This window comes from Agelaius phoeniceus, chromosome 1 (assembly GCF_051311805.1).
Source record: "Agelaius phoeniceus isolate bAgePho1 chromosome 1, bAgePho1.hap1, whole genome shotgun sequence".
Classification (NCBI taxonomy): Eukaryota; Metazoa; Chordata; class Aves; order Passeriformes; family Icteridae; genus Agelaius; species Agelaius phoeniceus.
The window spans coordinates 49,084,669-49,094,484 of NC_135265.1; positions in this window are offsets into that span (position 1 = coordinate 49,084,669).

Here is a 9,816-nt window from a genome sequence, read left to right on the forward strand (position 1 = left end):
AAGCTGCATAAAGTGTGGCCTATTAACTTTTCAGTCTTCATATGTAGCTTTCAAATTTATTCTTTTTATTTGGCACAAGAGACTGCTAAGTATTCTTCTCTTCAACTAATGCCTCACCTGTTAAATTATTGCTCCAAGGAAAATCCACCCTGAGAGTCCCTATTCCAGCTCTCCTAAAATCTAGGTAGCACCCTCAAACACAAGTAACTTTGTCTTCATCTTAAGCAGCTCAGCATAGTGGTTTTTAAATCCTGTATCTTTGAAGAAGGTCCTAGGAATGTTTTCTGCCAACACAGTGACTAAAAAACAGAGGAGAAGATGTTTTCCAAATCTTCCCAGGATCTGAAATGAGCCAAGGATGGATGACCTTCTGCACGTCTTCACCAGCTAATGCATCTGCAGTACACTTTAGCCTTGGTAGTAATGCACCCAGGTGCCCACCACCCTTACAGGCAGCATCTGCTGCCACATGTGGTCAGAGCCCAACTTTTGGCAGAGCTGCTGCCTGGTGGGGGAAAGGTTTAGGTTGTCAAAGCCATTGTGCAGTGACAGGTGCCAGCTTGGAGCTGAATAACCACCCATTAATTGCCCACATGTTTCTTCTCCTCAAGGACAATCACAGAAAGAGAACAAGACAGTAATTCCCAGCAATGAAGTAAATGTGAACACACTTGGGAAATGCATAATTGCAGCATGATCCTAATGTAAACAAGAGGAAAGAAGTCACTGAACCCAGGATGAAGAGATCTTTTCCACCAGCCCTTTCTCTGTGAGTGCCGTGCCCATCACACCTTCCCTGGCCTACAGGTGTGTGGCAGGATGTAACCCTGCCCAAGACAGGAGGGTTTCCAGAGAAGTTTGATGAGGTGTTCCTGAGCAAAAGAGGCTGTTGTGAATGAAGCCACCACCCAAGCAACTGCTCCAATCATTAATAAGGTACAAGTGCAAAATGAAAGCCTGTCCCCCCCAAAAGAGATCCAGTTTGTGGGCTCAACACTGTGAGATGACAATTCAAGAGTTTCTCCTGTGTGCTAGAAAGGGAATCAGCTGTGTTTCCTGAATTTACTACCAGTCAAAACACACTTCAAAAATCAAATCCAGCTCCCAAAATCAATGACCAAGGTTGCAGCCCACAGCTGCCTACACTGCTCTATGCTCTTTACCTAATGGATGGGATTTTCCACTTTAATGAGGACAGTTTTACGTTTCCATAACAGACTGAGAAAAACAAGCATTTCCTTCCCAATTTCTCTAGTACAGAGAAGAGTTCAACACAGCACAGAAGAGCAGCCTCTCTTCCTTTTTAGGTAGCTCTACCAAGCACATGACTTTGCAACTGAAATAATTAGCTTTAACATAATGCATCTCAAGCTGTCAACACTTTATGTTTACAGTCTCTTTAAAGTGAAAGTAGTTTCTTCTAGGAATTTCATTCATCAGGTTAAAGAATTCTTAGCTAAAAAGTATTATGAAGATTTTCTAAAGCTATAGAAAAGCTTCATTATGTAAAGCTAAGGTTAGATTTTTGAAGCTGATGATTTTGTTACTTCTTTCATTTGCATTCTTTTATCTATGTAGTGGCTATATAAATAGTGTTCTCTCACTTGAGTTACTATCAATATGTGCCAGTAAAAGATTATACAAAATACACCACTATGAGAATCACTATGATTTTAAAATTGCACAACTATTAATTACAAATAAAATACAGTGGAATGTAACCTTAACATAAAAGGGAATAAAATGTGGTCTCGACTATTACATACAAAGCATCTTTCTCTAATACATATGTGAAGAAATATTATGCTCTCAATTACTGTTTAGTTAATTTATTTATCCAAATTAATCTACATGGGTACAAATTATTGTGAAATTCAATGTGTTTTCACTAACTTAAGAATTCTTTAATATCTGTAATGCATGTGAATTTGACCTATTCCATACAGCCCTCTTTTCTGAAAATTGCAGTTCACTGTGACACAAATGATGAAAATGCCTCCTCTAACAAAAAGATGGCTGCATAACACTGGAAGTTTCCCTTTCAGTGTATTATTTCCTGGACAAAAACCTGGAAATAATATTTTCTGTTCTTTTTTTAAAGCCTCTACAAGAAGTTTTTGCTCAAATACGGCTGTTGTGGGTCAGACAATATTTTTTAAATTTTCATTTTTCCTTCTCTTTATAGCTCAATGTGTCAGGATTGCTATACCAAACTCCAAGAACAAGAATGGTGCAGCGCTTCATCTGGGATGGCAACCCAACAAACGCTGGCAAGGTATGTCACACATCTGAAGGCCTTTTTTCTGCACATGCTGTTCTTACACATCTCACCTCCAGCACCCAGCTTCTGCATAAATGAACTTCTGACTTTTCATCCTTTCATCCTTTCATCTGACCTTCATCCTTTCATCCTTGCTATGTCTGCACGTGCTGTTCTTATACACCGTCATCTCACCTCCAACATCCAGCTTCTGCATAAATTAATTTCCGACTTTCATCCTTTCCAGGATACCTTTTTCTTGCATTATATGTGCTTATAAAGCATATAGCCTGGTTTTGGCTAGGATAGAGTCTATTTTCATCTTAGTAACTGGTACAGTGCTGCGTGTCTCCGCGTACGGCGAGGATGCTCCGGGGCAGCGCAGACTCCGCCGCTGGCCCAAATCCATCCCAGCCTCCCGGGATGCGGGAGCGGGACGTGCAGCACGCCGGGCTGCCCAGGAGAGGGGGCTGGCTGCCCGGCCCGCGGCCTTCCCGAGCCTTTCCCGGGAGAGGCGGAGCGCCTGCAAGCCTGATCTGCGCCTCATCAGGCTCCCGGGCATGACGCTGTGTGCTGTGGAATGTCCCTTTGGTCCTGCTCCCTCCCAGCTCCTCCTGCACCTGCTCCTGGCAGAGCCGAGAAATCCTTGGCTCAGCGTAAGCTCAGCTCAGCAACACCTAAAACATCAGCGTGCTATCAACGTTGTTCTCACGCTGAATCCAAACCGCAGCGCTGCACCAGTCACTAAGAAAATTAACTCTATCCCAGCCAAAACCAGCTTATGTGCTTTATATCCCACTCAAGGCAGAAAGGGCTTTGCAAGGAACTAATCTGAAAAAATTTGTGCTGTACCAGGTCCTGAACGGTAGCTCCAAAAGGAGCATCTCGTTTTGGAGTGGGTCACATAAAAAGATGCAAGTGATGCATCTGATATATCAATGAAGTCTGTGACAGTGTTCACAGGGGTCTGAGGATGAGGGAAGAGACAAGGATCTGACTCCATGTTTCAGAAGGCTTGATTTATTATTTTATGATATATATTATATTAAAACTATACTAAAAGAATAGAAGGAAGGATTTCATCAGAAGGCTAGCTAAGAATAGAAAAAGAAGGAATCAATAACAAAGGCTTGTGTCTCAGACAGAGAGTTTGAGCCAGCTGACTGTATTGGCCATTAATTAGAAACAACCGCATGAGACCAATCACAGACCCACCTGTTGCATTCCACAGCAGCAGATATCCATTGTTTACATTTTGCTCCTGAGGCCTCTCAGCTTCTCAGGAGAAAAAATCCTAAGGAAAGGATTTTTCAGAAAATATCATGGCTACAGACATCCATGTATATTATTTTAAAAAACAAACTGCATGGGAATTGCACAAGAAAATGCCATTGTAGAAACAATAACAGAGGTGGAAGGCTACATGACATCTTTTAGATAGGAGTGAGTTTAAAGAACAGAATATACAACCGTCCAAAAATTTGATTACAGAAAATCAAAAGATGTGTTTTGCAGTTTATTCTGATGGTTTTCTGCATATTGTTTTAGCAGGAAGTCCTGTAGATATTTTAAAATCTGATACTAATCTATGTGACCATGTGCTGAAGCATGGAAAAAAAACCTAAAAATAGAGGACATGGTTTTTAGTGATTTCAAATTTTCAGTTTTCTTGCCACTTGCATAATTCTCTTAGTCTCATTTTTTATTTGCTTGATTTAATATTTTTTTCATCCACTCAGAATTTCCCATCCATGTTTTTTTTCAGAAAAAACATTTATCATTCAGACAGGAACAATGTATTTTATACTAGTGGTGTTCCTGTTAGGTCATCTTTAAAGCAAAACGGAGAGGAGGAGAAAAGGGGAGAGGAAACAAGGGCTACTCATTCTAAAGCAGTTGAAGATGAAAAGAATGGAAGGCAGATACTTCAGCACCACTTTAAATGGTTTTGAATGTCTAGTGCCAACACACCCTTCAAAGTCATACTTTTGGTAGAAGCAACATGTCAGAATTTTCATCCTTTCTATACCTGACACTGCTTTACACCTTATTTCCTTCTTTCAGTATGTTTATGTTCAGAAAATGTTTCTGGACATCACTGGAGGCTGAGAACTTTGCATATATGCAATTTATCCATGAAACAGTTGGGGTTTTGTTAGTACTGCATCATTAACCACATAAATCTAAAATCTGAGAGGCATTGACTCTCTACTGAGGTGATGATAGTTGTACTGGTAATACCATAACTGCAAATCTGTTTATTGAAGGTTACGACAATACTTTGTCAGTCTGCTGTCTCAGGCTTTGCAGAATGAGCATTATAAATACACCCTGGGTAAAGCCCAGTTTGGTGAGAATGTCTTGCTTACAATAATCTAGACATATTATCTCTTCTAGCAGAATAAAATATAACAAAGGGTCACACTTAAAATCTCTACTCAAGAGTGTTAGGGTTTTTTTTTTTCCTTTTCCTACTTTTTACTTCTCATTTTTCACTTAAACATGTTAGTTTCAATAGATCCTGTCACATGAATGGCAAAAATAAGGTCTCCCTTTTAAAGCTTCATGAAACTACCAGATGTTTTTTTGGTCTTACAAGCATATAAACATATTTCTAAAGTTAACATTAGTAGATATATTTCCATGCACGAAGACATTTGTTTAGGTGGAAACCATGGACAGTTAAACACAGAAATACATAAAAACAGATGAAAGAAAATAAAGCATTTAGAGTAGTTTATGCACAAAAATATAGCTAAAAATGGGGCAATTATTGGTGTATATAAGGATTGCAAATAGAGGTTTTTCAGGAAAGAGTTTTAGCTACAGGTAGAGGATTTATCATCAGTTTCTAGCATAAATAAACTGTAAAAACCATCACTGAATGTTTGAAATTCCTTATTTTTTATTTTCATTAAACTCACAATCTGTGAGTGAAAGCACTTTTCCTCAGAGAGAGGAACTTGTCATGAAACAAAAAAAAAAGCACAATCTGAAAAGGTCAATTTTTTCTAATGTCAGACAGGTCATCTGTAGAGGGAACAGAGAGGACTTGATGAGGGGAAATTAATCAAAAATAATAATATTCATTAGAAAGATAAGGCAATAGATGTGGAAAAGTGAGAGAGTTTGCAGAGAGATAAATGTGAGTGTGAATGGCCAAAAAGTAAGAAGTTGGCTCATAAATGGCCCAGAAGCATTCTGTGTGCTCAAAGCACTTTCCAAAAGCCAACAGAAATTCAAAATGGTCTTTTGTTTAAAAGTAAAGTACAAGCATTTCTTTCTTCTTCCCAAGTGAATAAGCTCTTATCTTTAAGATAGAATTTGTCTTGTGTTGATGACAGGCAAGAGCTCAGAGAAGAACATTTCTGTCACTGAGCTGACTAGTGAACTGCTGTGGGTTACAGTCTAATAAAGTTCCCATTAACATCAGAGACAGAAGGATTTTTGGACTGTTTCTTTTCCAGGGAAGGAGAAGTTTTCTTTATAGCATAGGATCATAAAATAATGATTCATGTGCCTGTGAGAAATTTGGAGAATTTTATCATTTGATAAAATACGTGTAGGAGGGAGTTAGCTAATTTCATGGAACAAAAATAATGCCTTCAAAAGCAGCACGTCAGCCTGTTAATATGGTTACTATGGTTGTTATGAAATATGCTGAACAGAGCTGTTCAGCTGCTGCAGTGAATATTAAACAGCAATTACTGCTTGCACTAACTTTACATTATCTGGGAAAAAAAAAAACTCTAAAAAGAATATGTTTTATTTCTATAACTGACAAATGTTTGGAGCTTGGCTGCTGGTTTTACTTTGTCATTTTCTTGCTGCAGGGTGAGCTTAAATTTCCTGCACAGGGGGTTCATTTGCTTAAACCGAACCATGTCATGGAAGAAGGAATTACCAACAGCTTTAACACTGGAGTGGGGCAGCCAAGTTATGTGACAATCCTAATTGTATACTTGCCTTGTAATTTCTTAGTCAAGTGATTTCTTTTCTTCCTGTTCTATTGCTGAAATACTTAATCACATCCTATCCATATTATCTATTTGGGAAGCAATCTGATCACCTGCAGTGCAACCTACTTCACTCCTCTTGTAGGAGAGGTAGACATTAAGAGCTGATGAACTAGAGAAGCTGAGGTATTAGCTCAGCTAGCCTGGGATGTCTTTGGGCATTGGTTTTGCAGTTTGAGGTTTGAGAACCACTCATGCACAGGAACATGAACCTCCATCACATCCTGACATGTATTTAAGAAGTTCCTTTGATTTCAGAGGGGACCTGGAGGTGTAATGACTTTGCACATCTTAGTGTCTATCTTTAGGCACTGCTGTAACTACTGGAATGTGTGTGTATGTTCTGTTGCAGGAACCAACATACTCATTTCCACTGTTTACCACAGCATGAAAGGACAGGAAGAAACACTTGAGACACTTGCATCAGAAAGTGGCTCACCTTACATCCAGCTACTTGATGCAATGACTCATGCTAGAGATAACTGTTGTAGTGCCCACACTTCACCTTAGAGCAGCAGCTGCTGCGAGAACAATTAGCTGATGTCCTAAGGCCAGCATGAACATCAGAGACCTGTGACCAGCCTCGAGTGAGACACTCTGCCCTTAGACCTCCTCACTGCCTGGGTAAGGGATCACACTGAAACAACCACCTGCATTTCAGCACTAGCACAGTTTAAGAAGCTCTGTATCACAACTCATCTGCTGGAAAAGCCAAGTGACAGGAAAGCCTTCTTGCTCATTCCAAAACTCTCCTCCACATGTATTGCACACTGACACATCCTCTTCCCAAAGAACAGCATTAATAAGCTCTCCGGCACATTTGACTCCATTTGACATCCCTGTTCCCCTACTCCTGCCACAGGAGGAGGCTGAGGAGTCTTTAGAAAGTAATTTACATCATGTGGCTTTATAAGATTTTACTTATTATCTATCAATAGCATTTTTGAATAAGAAATTACATTTCCTTCAGCCTCATCTTCAAAATGAACCCTGATGGTCTTTCTCCAGAAAGAAAGAATATAAACCTGAGAATAAGAACATTCAGAACAACACCAAAATATTAACCTGTGCTGGTTGCTAGCTACTTATTCTGCCAAAGAACCTATTATTGACACCCATTTTTACAGAGGCAACAGAGCTAAAGACTGAAAAATACTAACTTAAATATAAGCAGAGGAAAACCAAATGACAAAGGCTTTAGGATGTCAACTATGAGTACTGTTACTGTACTTCTCTTTCCATTTTTCTTGCTCCAGAAGATTACAGGCAGTCTTTCCTTAATGCCCTGTAATAGGCACACGTGAACAGAGTCCAAGGTAACAATTTAAGGGGAATGTTGTCCGAAACCTAGGCACAACCTGCTCCACTCCTTTAGAAGGTGGAGCAGGCACTCCATTACCTGCACATGAAACTCAGTTGCTCACATTCAAACATCAGGACAGAGAGATATGCCTCTGTTAGGAAAACAGTTGTGTTGGTTTTGGCTGGGATAGAGTTAATTATTTCTTAGTAGCTATGGTTTGGATTCAGTATGAGAATAATGTTGACAACAGGCTGATGTTTTGGTTGTTGCCAAGCAGTGCTCACCCTGAGTAAAGGACTTCTCATTATCTTAGGTGCACAAGAAGCTAAGGGGGGAAGCATGGCCAGAACAGATTACTTGAACTAGCCAAAGGGATATTCCATATTTAAACTCAGGGGAATTGGCTGGGAGCTGCCAATTTCTGCTTGATGATGGGCTGGGCATTGGTCAGCAGGTGGTGAGCAATTGAATTGAGCATCAGTTTTTTCTCTAGTTTTTTATTTATCCTTTTCCTTTTTCCTATTATTAAACTGTCCTTGTCTCAGCCTATGGGTTTTACATTTTTCAATGTAAAAGTTCTCTCCATCCCACTGGTTTGGAGGGTCTAGTGAAGAAGCAGCTGTGTGGTAAATAGTTGCCAACTGGACCTAAACCATGACAGCAATATTGAAGAAACTTCAGAGTCCTTCTTTCCATGACCTAACCTTGTCAGTCCTTCCCTGTATTCAGATCCACTGACAGTTAGGAAAATACCTCTACACAATCTGGAAAATGCAGTCCATTAGTCCATGCTCAGCTCATTTTTTTCAAGTCTGCACCACTAAATGTCCTCTCTTTGGACAGCATTACAAACACAAGATTACCTGTGCAAATTTCTTCAGAAGGACTTTCAAAGCCAACTTCTACATAATTTAATCTGTCTGAAGTCATGTCCTGAGTGGTTACTGAATGTAAATCCCTAAATCTCTCCATTCCCTATCCAAAAGCAGAAGATTATCAGCTCCCAAAATTAAGTTGTTGTTTAGCTCACTAGTATGATCTGAAATTAGGGCACCTAGCAATAATACTCTGTGTGATATACAATGATCTATTTTGACTCCCAACGTTCTCAGTAGATTAGAAAACATAGCCTTAGCATACTGTGCTAAGCACTTTAATTACTGACTGGGTTTAGTACAGCTTAATAAAGCCCTCTCAGCAAACCCTACTTGAATTCCCTTGATTAAAGCAAGATGTGATGCCGTTGCAGTAGGAACTGAAACAATTCTTAACCCATCAGGATCCCCTCCATACACCCTGTAGAACAGCAAAAGCAGAACACTTTTTTTTCTCCCCAGTGAGATTCTTTAAGACAGTATTTTGACAAAGCTAGCAGAGGAGAGGAGATAGGCCACCCAGAAGGAGGCAGAGGAGGCATTAATCTGACAGGTCTTAAAATATTAGTTCTTTATCTGAAGACAGATATTTCTCCTCTCTGCTAGATTTTACCCAGGATCCCTTTTCCCCCTCCCTTCCATAGTTTTGTCATGCCTTTCCCTCAAAGCTGATGGTTCCTTTTCCAGAGTGGACAGCCTCTAAATTGTGGCACATGAACTGTAACAACACTATTACAACATAGACTACAAAACTGGCTGAAACCCCCACTGAAACCAACCTAAGGGGATATAAAAATGATCACAGAGCAATCACTCAGTTAAAAAAAACAAAGGGTAACAATACCACAGCCCCAATACAGCTGCTGCTCCAGACTGTCACATGATGGATGGAGAGATTACATTGTAAGGGTGTATTTGCTCAGGGATTTCTTTTTCCACGGTCCCTCCTATCAGGCACTTGGCTGGAGCTATCAGGTATCATAATTGATTGGTGCCAATAAGTCTATCTAATGGAGATGAGAACCCAGTGGGAAAAATTTCTTTAACACCTAGGGTTTAAGGAAATTAGGTTTGGGGATTTTTTTGCTCCTCTAATCCTGTGTCTATTGTAGCATAACTCCAAAATGGAAGAGCTACAATCTAATTGCCTTTTCTTGCAGTCAGATCTCTCTTTCCCTACTAACCAGCAAGCTGGCTGGTTCTGTGAGCATGTATGGCTATCAGATCTGATAGCCGCATTTTATTGAGATCTGAGCCTCAGTTAGTTATAGCTATCAAATATACAATATTTTTTAAATTGGATTGTAACAAGTCATTCAGTCAGGAATATGAAGGAGTACTGAGGGTTTTGCTTTCCTCATG